This window comes from Heterodontus francisci, unplaced genomic scaffold, assembly GCF_036365525.1.
Source record: "Heterodontus francisci isolate sHetFra1 unplaced genomic scaffold, sHetFra1.hap1 HAP1_SCAFFOLD_43, whole genome shotgun sequence".
Taxonomy (NCBI): Eukaryota; Metazoa; Chordata; class Chondrichthyes; order Heterodontiformes; family Heterodontidae; genus Heterodontus; species Heterodontus francisci.
The window spans coordinates 6,682,570-6,692,471 of NW_027141852.1; the positions used below are offsets into that span (position 1 = coordinate 6,682,570).

General features: G+C 45.4%; 1 non-coding gene across 1 annotated transcript; it reads right to left on the reverse strand.

Moving 5' to 3' along the window:
* Window positions 1-6,838: 6,838 nt before the first annotated feature.
* Window positions 6,839-6,910, reverse strand: trnaw-cca (transfer RNA tryptophan (anticodon CCA)). Its single transcript has one exon. It is a non-coding gene; the product is annotated as a tRNA-Trp (tRNA).
* Window positions 6,911-9,902: the final 2,992 nt, after the last annotated feature.

Here is a 9,902-nt window from a genome sequence, read left to right on the forward strand (position 1 = left end):
AAGCTAAGACTTTATTGCTGTGGTTCCAGAAGGTGGTAAGGCTCAAAGGAAACTTGAATGTATAAGGGTGTCTCATGTCTCCCTTGTGTGTATCTCATGGCCCCTTTCCTGCTGTGCCTGAGGTTCTTCATCTGGCACTGCTTGGGCAGCATCCTCCTCCACATCCTCATCATCAGAGGAGACATCACACTCCACGATATCCTCACTAGTCAACACCTCACCCCTCTGTAATGCCAGGTTGTGCTGTGCACAGCAAACCACCACGATATGCGAGACCCTCGCCGGGACATACTGAAGGGCTCCACTGGATCGATCTAGGCACCTGAATCTCATCTTCAGGAGACCAATGGCCTCCTTGATGGTCGCTCGGGTTGACCCGCAGCAGGTGTTGTACCTCTCCTCTGCATCCGTGCGTGGGTTCCTCACAGACGTCAGTAGTCATGTCCTCAGTGGGTAGCCCTTGTCTCCAAGGATCCATCTCTGAAAGCGGATGGGGCCGCGGAAAGGTTCTGGCACCTGGGAGTGCCTTCGTATGCAGGCGTTGTGGCTGCTTCCCGGGATTTGTGCACACACCTATGGGATCCATTTGCAGTGGTCGCAGACCAATTGCACACTGAGCAAGTGGAAGCCCTTCCTGTTGAAGGCTGCTGGCTGGTCTGCAGGAGCCTTGATGGTCACATGGGTGCAGTCAATGACACCCTACACCTGGTGGAATCCAGCGATGGCCCCAAATCCTATAGCTCTCTCAGCTTGACTGTTTGGATCAATGTGCACATAGTCACCGGCCCTCCTGAACAGGACATTGGTGACCTCCTTGATGCACTGATTCACTACAGACTGTGAGATTCCACACATATCTCCAGTGGATCCCCACAAAGATCTGGTGGTGCAGAAGTTCAGTGGCACGGTGACCTTCAGTGACACTGGCATCAGGTGCCCACCAAGTCGCATGGGGCACAGCTGCATCATGGCAGAGAGATCAGTGACGACCTCCGTGGAGAGGTGCAGTCTGCGGAGACACTGTCACTCGGACATCTGCAGGTAGTTGAACCTCGGCTGACGTGTTCCTCTGCCTCCTTCCCCAGCCTCCTGTTCGAGGCTGGCCTTCCTGTGGGCCCCCAAGCTGCTGTGGTGCCCCTGCTGGTGCCTGCGCCTCCCTCCCTTCCTCTCTACTCCTCCTCCTCCTCCTCAATGGGAGCCTCGAATGAGGCCCATGACAGGTTGCCCCTCCCTGAGTGCAAGGCCTTCACAGTAAACAACACCCAGCCACATTTACTTCATTTGTCATCCTCAATGAAGTGGCACTGCCCCAATGGCACCCTGGTGTTGTTCCCTCTGCAGAGCTGGCACATTGGCCCCCACACCTGACAGTGTTTCCCGATGCCCTTTCCCCCTCCACCCTTGCTGCCAAGTGACGCTGCCTCACCCGATAGCTTCCCAGTGAAGACAACACTCAGCTCCCACCTCCCAGTCACCTCCTTTAACCAGGCGAGGCTCTGAAGCCCCGTGGTTCCCGTGTTCTATTAGTTCAATTGGATCCAGTGAATAAAATTGCTGACAATTGGATTCATAAATACTTTAAATGCCTTCTTGCCGTGTGGATGTGCGAAGTCTGCCCTCCATGTCAGCCGCCGACAGAAAAATCCGGTCCAACGTCTTCCATCCCTATTTTATACACCCCCCCTCCCCCTCCCCGGCCTCCATTCCCGTCTCCAACGGTCCCTTAAAATTCTGGCCCATGTCTCTAAGACTAATGGGAGTGAAACCACATCTGCTCCTTAGACTGAACAGGGAGAGCTGCTCTCTCTGTGTTTAAAGTGAATGAATCTGATCTTTACCTTGTCTTGCTGGAACGTTCACTGTCTGGAAATGTCTGTTTGAAAATGTTTTCCTGTTATATTAATGGAGCAGAGGAGCAGATGTGAGGTACTGTTGAACAGAGAGGTTTGGAAGTGGGTGAAGGGGTGGAGTGACGGTGTGAGTGAGAGGTGCAGTGAGTTGGCCATTCTCAATAGAGTGTCAGGAATGAAGGTCAGAGGAACAGACCAGGCTGGAAACACAGAAAGAGCGAGGAGAAGCTGGTGTGAAAAACAGAGATTAAACAACAGGCTTGTTCAGTTGGTTTGGGTCTGGTGTTTAGAATACCCGGAATCTGGGTTCACTTCCCTTCCAACTCAGCGAATTGTATCAACATTATGTTCATAAAACCATAGAATGATACCCAAAGAAGGAGACCATTTGGTCCATTGTGTCAGTGCTGTCTCCTGTAATCTGTCCATTTTTCCTTCCAGTATTTATCCCAATTGCTTTTCAAAGTTACGACTGAAGCTGCTTTCAAGTCCTGATCAGACAGTGCATTCCAGATCACAACACATCACTGTATAAAAAATCATACCTCATTTCGCCTCTGGTTCTTTTCTCAATCACCTGATAAATACATCCTCTGGTTACTGACCTTTTTGCCACTGGAAACAATTTCTCCTTATTAAACTTATTAAAAACCTTCTTGATGATGTCACATACTAGACTGCCAGTAAAACTGAAGCCCATGGAATAAAAGGGACAATGGCAGCATGCATATGAAGTTTGCAGACTGATAGGAACATAGGAGCAGGAGTAGGCCATTCAGCCCGTCGAGCCCACCCTGCCATTCAATATGATGATGACTGATCGTCCACTTCAATGCCTTTTTCCCACACTATCTCCATATCCCCTATGTCATTTGTATTTAGAAATCTGTCAATCTCTGCTTTAAACATACTCAATGACTGAGCTTCCACAGCCCTCTGAGGTAGAGAATTCCAAAGATTCACAACCCACTGAGTAAAGAAATTTCTCCTCATCTCTGTCCTAAGTGGCTTTCCCCTTACGCTGAAATTGTGTCCCCTGGTTCTAGACTCCTCAACCGGGGGAAACATCTTAGCTTCATCTACCTGTCTATCCCTTTAAATATTTTGTAAGTTTCAATGAGATCACCTCTTATTCTTCAAAACTCTACAAAATACAGGCCCAGTTTCCCCAATCTCTCTTCATTTGACAGTCCCGCCATCCCGGGAACAAGTCTGGTGAACCTTCGTTGCACTCCCTCTATGGCAATGATATCCTTCCTAAGGTAAGGGGAACAAAACTTCACACAGTATTCCAAAGTGCAGACCAACCAAGGTTATATACAATTGAAGCAAGGCTTCACTACTCATGTACTCAAATCCTCTTGCATATCCTCTAACATATCATTAGCCTTCCTAATTGCTTGCTGCACCTGCATGTTAGCTTTCAGTCACTTATTGACAAGGACACCCAGGCCCCTTTGTACATTCACACTCTTACCATTTAACAAATAATCTGCACATCTGTTTCTCCTACCAAAGTGGATAACCTCACATTTTGACACATTATATTTCATGTGCCACTTTCTTGTCCACTCACTAAGTCTGTCCAAATTCCCTTGAAGCCGCTTTGCAACTTCCTCACAACACACATTCCCACCTAGTTTTGTGTCATCTGCAAACTTGGAAATACTACATTTGGTCCCCGCATCCAAATCATGTGAACAGCTGGGTCACAGTGTGGTGGTGAACAGTTGTATTTCTGTCTGGAGGAAGGTTTACAGTGGGTTCCCCATGGTTCCTCATAACTTCAGTTATGTGCAGACACTGGAAAAGCTGGGGTTGTTCTCCTTGGAGCAGAGCAAGTTCAGAACAACTTTGACAGAGTTAGAATCAAGGAATCAAATGGTTACAGTACAGAAGGAGACTATTCAGTCCATCATGTCCTTGACAGCTCTTTGCAAGAGCAGATCAGCTAATTCCACTCCTCTGCCCTTTCATTGTAGCACTGCAAAGTTTCTCTATTCAGGTGTTTATCCAATTCCCTTTTGAAAGCCACGATTGAATCTGCCTCCATCACACTCTCAGGCAGTGTATTCCAGATCTGAACCACTCACTCTGTCCCACACCCCGGTACCATTGCAGAAAATCTTTTCTGTTCATTTCATCCCTCATAAATAATTGAAATGAAATGTTTATTAGGAAATGCACAACAGAAAAAGGAGAGAGAAATAAATGCTGAGTAAAATAGAAGTCAATGTTTGGAAGGTAAAAAGAGCAAAAGATGTAACTTTTATTCTGGATGAGTGAGAGGAATATATCACACATTGGGGCTTTTGTAAGAGGATTTACTGATAAACCTGGGATTTGAGAGGAAGCTGGTTCATGGTTTACAGAACAAATTCAGCCCCTGGGGTGGAGCCAACAGCTGCACCGTCCAATAACAGACAGGACGGGGACACTGTCTCAGGCCTGGTGAGCTCAGTCGATGAAAGCATGAAACTCTGAATCTCAAGTTTTTGAGTTTGAGCCCACGGTGGGTGTTTTCTATTTCCTTTTTCGGCTGATTTTATAGGCGTTATCCAGCTCTGAATTCCTCGGCAGAGAGTTCAAGGAGTGTTTGAAATGAGATTCAACAGCAGTATGAGAAAGTCTCTCCTTGATTCAGGACACTTACCTCTCTGCAGCATCTCGCTGCTGAAGATTGAACTTTTTCTCATTTCATTCTCAGCTCAGGGTCAGTGTGGATCACTGGGACTTCTGGCTGTCTCCCACTTCACAATCCACCAGTGCTGAGAAATCAATGGGGAATATTACTCACACGTTGTAATGTTTTATAAATACTTGAATGTATTTCACACTGTGTCCAACAGTGTGAATCTCCCCTGGTATATCAGCTCACCAACACTTCAACAGAACATTCACATAATGTGAGCTCTGACATCTGTTCAGATCCCATTCCCAAGACCTGGAAAGTGGGATTGGGCTGGATCGCTCTTTTTCAGCTGGCACAGACACGATTGCTAAATGGTCTCATTCTGTGCCATAAATTTTCTCCATTTTCTATGTTCTATGAAGTGAGGTGTGATTGGGAGGGGCAATTCCACCAGGGTTATATTTTCTACCAAAACAATGACACAAGGGATACTTCACATTTTTATTCATTCATTCATGCGATGTGGGCATCGCTGGCTAGGCCAGCATTTATTGCCCATTCCTAATTGCCCATGAGAAGGTGGTGGTGAACTGCCTTCTTGAACCGCTGCAGTCCATGTGGGGTAGGTACACCCACATTGCTGTGAGAAAGGGAGTTCCAGGATTTTGACCCAGCGACAGTGAAGGAACGGCGATATAGTTCCAAGTCAGGATGGTGTGTGGCTTGGAGGGGAACTTGCAGGTGGTGGTATCCCCTGCATTTGCTGCCCTTGCCCTTCTCGGTGGTAAAGGTCGCTGGGTTTGGAAGGTGCTGTCTAAGGAGTCTTGGTGCATTGCTGCAGTGCATCTTGGAGACGGTACACACTGCTGCCACTGTGTGCCGATGGTGGAGGGAGCGAATGTTTGTAGATGGGGTGCCAATCAAGTGGGCTGCTTTGTTCTGGACGGTGTTGAGATTCTTGAGTTGGAATTGCACCCATCCAGGCAAGTGGAGAGTATTCCATCACACTCTTGACTTGTGAATTGCAGATGGTGGACAGGCTTTGGGGAGTCAGGAGTCATGGATGAGTGAGAGGAATATATCACACTTTGGGGCTTTTGTAAGAGGATTTATTGATAAACCTGGGATTTGAGAGGAAGCTGCTTCATGGTTTACAGAACAAATTCAGCCCCTGGGGTGGAGCCAACAGGTGCACTGTAATTACTCACCTCAGGATTCCAAGCCTCTGAGCTGCTCGTCTAGTCACGTTATTTGTATGGCTACCCATGGTAACCTCCATGATGTTGATAGTGGGGGATTCAGTGATTGTAATGGTATTGAATGTCAAGGGCAGATAGTTAGATTCTCTCTTGTTGGAGATGGTCATTGCCTGGCACTTGTGTGGTGCGAATGTTACTTGCCACTTATCATCCCAAGCCTGTGAGACTGAAATAGCTCAGTTGGGAGTGTGTTCGACTGAAGATCCCTGGTTCAATCTGGGGTTTTGGCAGTTCTCCTTTATTCTGCATCGCCATTTGGTTTTGACTCTTAAGCTGCACAATTTACACTGAAATTATTTCCCCAACTCTGAAGGTTGGATTGGAATAGAGAGATGTCAAGGATGGGAAATATTTACATTGTCAGCTTTAGCTTATTCTCTATCTCCTTGTGTCCTTTTCCCCAGTTTTTGAATCTTTCGGGGCCGGGTGAACATTTGATTTGCTGCATATGTCCCAAACTGAAGCCTTTTCCACATCTCTGGGCGGTCAGACTTGCTCTGTCTGTTTTTGCTGCGCGTGACCATTAACGAGAACAGGCCACGAGTTCAATGTTTATCAGCAAACGGAAGATAATTGGAAAGAATTCTGTGTTACTCCAGACCAGTGACAAAGATGCAATGGATGTTATTCAAAATAAATTCCCTTTGACATTTTATGTAAACTTGTTTGCATCTAAAAGTTGGATTTTAAGTGTTACAAAAATGTGTCAAATTAATGACTGACCATGTGACAGCGCACATGGGGATCAAATCCACAGCCTTGTTGTTATCAACACTGCGTCCTAACCTACTGAACTAAGCGGCCTATAGACAGAGCCAGGTATGGGTTTGAGCCGCACGCTGTGCGGTTTGTGTTTTATTTCTCACACTGGGTGACAGAGCAATTGTACAAACAATGGACACATCACATCCCTGAAACATTGTTCTGATATAAAACAGTGTGAAATAAGAACTGAGCATGGAAATGGAACGGAACCAGAAATCAGGACTTTAATCTATTAAAGTTGATCTTGAAATTCTACCATGCACGAACATTCCAAGAGAACGAACTCTCTTCTGATATAAAATCCAGGAACTTGAGCTGCTGTAAAATATAACTGAGCCTGACATGATTTGAACACGCAAACTTCTGATCTGGAGTCAGACGCGCTACCGTTGCGCCACAAGCTCACAGATAAATCAAAGTCTTCCATTCCTGGCAGATTTACTTCTTGTTTAGATTCAGTGATTGAAATTAATTCAATCCTCATCTGACCTCCGCTCTGTGAAGGCCTGCCACCCGACCTGAACCCAACGGGACCCGACGTCCTGTGTCGGGTCCGGGTCGTGTTGGGTCGCTCTTCCGGGTCTGGCTTTCGGGCTCGGGTCAGGTCGGGCCAGGTTCGGGTCGGGCTGGGTCCAGGTTGGACTGAGTCCGTGTCGGACACACACAGGAAGTATTACATTTAACTCTGCTGGGAAGTTGAGTTTAATAAGTGTCAAAAGTTGAAAAGCCAACCTAAGCTGGGAGTCCGGGTCATCAAGGAGGGAAACTCTGAGTCTGCTCAGTGAGCAAGTGAGCATCTCTATGACGTCATTGCGCTCATGCTGCAGCTTCCTGCAGATTCGAAATCGGGAGGTAGATAAAGTGAACATTCCGGTGGTCGGGTAAGGCTCGGGTCGGTTTGGGCATGGGAAGAAATGGAGATACTCGGGCCGGGTCAAGCTTGGGTCCAATGTGGTTCTGTCGGGTTCGGGTCGGGTATTTTTTCCTGACCTGAGCAGGCCTTTCCCGCTCTGTCAGTTCAGTGCCTTATTTAAACTATTACTTGGAGTTCTGTTTTACAGGGTCTCGGCTGTTTAAGTGTTTCCCAGACCCACTACTCTGATTAATCATACATTTTGCTGCTAACTGCTGCTGCTACAATTGAAATGTAATAAAGAATTTCCAGTGACCTGCAACCAATGGACAAATACATTTCAGAAAGTTAAAGCTCATTCACCAATCCACAAATGTGTCTTTCTGCTTATATTTATAAACAACTCCTTCTCTCCACTATGGGAACTATACAATCACTACAGTTATTTGAAAGTTAGTATAAGATGTTACAGTTCATCAGTTTTAAAACTGCAGCATGTATTTTCCAGAAAACTTCTCTGTTGGAACCTCAGTCCCATTTAGATTGAAAGTGGACAATTAATGTATTCACTTGTTCATTGTGGACAGGTGTCTGACTTAGAATAAATCTCATTAACTTTCAATGAGGTGGCAGTATTTCTGTGCTCCCATTTTACACAGTCTGTCCTGTTCATGCACCATGTTTTTATTCTCCTCTCCCATTCTCCACAGGATACAGATTGCAAGCATCATCAATCTAGCTGTTGAAAAGCATTGGAAGAATCTGGTCACACAGGTATTGAAACATTCATTATCTTCCATTTTGCAAGTTGGTTGCTTTAAACACAGTACAATGTGCAATCATCTTGAAAAGAGATTCTCTTCAATATCCAATACAAATGGAATTACAAACCTGACAGACAAACACAGGAGAACAAGTGACCAGTGAACACAATCCTCATGGTGCTCATTTTCAGATTTATTGCAGTCACTTACAAAACAAGTGAAAGAATATTACAGTGAAATGATTTGGAAAGTAGGTGTGACTTTTGTTGGTGCCTTTCTTTGCTCTGTTGGTGAAACTTTCTTGCACCTGACTCCTGTTCATGTCTCTGTTTCCTCTATTGAATGAGGAAGGAGGTATTTGATCAGAAATCAACTGGATTGTGTACCTTTGAGAGGGGATTTCTGCACCATCAGGGCTGGAAACAGGAGTGAGTGAAAGACAATGTGTGGTGTTTGATTTTGTACAGAGGGAGAGCAAATCTAACAGGACTGTGAGATATTGGCCTGGATTTTGCAGCCCAATAGTGGTGAACTCTGAGACTTTCACTGCTATTGAGGGTCTGAACAGCACTGCAACTGCCAGTACATGCACACACTAACACCAGCATCTGGAAGTTGTGGTGGTGAGAAATGTGCTTAGAAGGAGCCTCTGATCATAATCGCACCAGCCCACTCTTTAAAGTGACAGGGACCTGTAGTTCAGCAATTTGGGCTCATTGCCCACAACGTACCCTGATTTCTACCTGGGTTGGATTAGAGCCGGTACCAACAGGCTCAGGGGTGCTCGGGAAGGACTTTTCTGTTGACACAACAGTTCCACTATTACAGGAAGACACCGGCAGCAGCAGGGGTCAACTTTCAGAGGGAGTTCAGACATTTTAAATGTTGTATTTTGTTTCTTAATTGCATGTAATTTTTTAGCATCACCTTATCAGAGTTCTTAAATTTACATCTGACTTTTTATGAACAAGATTGAAGTGCTTTTAAAAGATCTCTAAATATATATGACTTTTTATCGAGATTTATCTGGCTTCTTTGCAAAGACTCGAGTAAGATTGAAATGACTTTTAAAAACTACATCTTATCCTTTAAAATCCTGCTTACATGTAGATGACATTGGAAGACTATCTGTCTACGTTTTTCCCTCTATGGAAATTTGGGCAGGATGGTCACTTTCAGCTCAGATCCTGACTGTGCATCCAGATGTGCAATGATGGAAATGTAGCTTCTTTTAGTAAATGACATTTCCATCACATCAGGTCATGGCCTGTTGGGAATGGAGTGGTGTGAAACATTTCCAGACCATGTCCAACACGTTTCTACTCAGTGTGAAAATCCACCACGGAAAGACTGGAACATACAATCATTTGATCACATCATGATTAACATCACTCAGACACCTGAACCATTTGGTCACTGACGAAGTCATGATGACTTCGAATTTCTCATGAAATGACAACTGAACTAACTGACTGGAAGAATTGCTTTAACCCCACGTGATCAGAGAGGCACAGCCTCAGACCGACTTGGCAGATGAATATTGATTGAATAATTTCTGTGTGAGGAATGTTCCAGCATCATAAACCAGGGGAACGTGCTGACTGAGCTGTGTCTTCATCTCTTCTGGGCAGTCGGACCATTCACTCTTCATTCTGCTCTGATTCACTTTCCCAAAGCGGATCTACAGATTCTCAAATCTGGAGACGGGGTTTTCTTATTTTGTTCCTTTTGATTTTTCTTGCTCCTGAATGATAATATATTCTAAACCTCGGATCAACC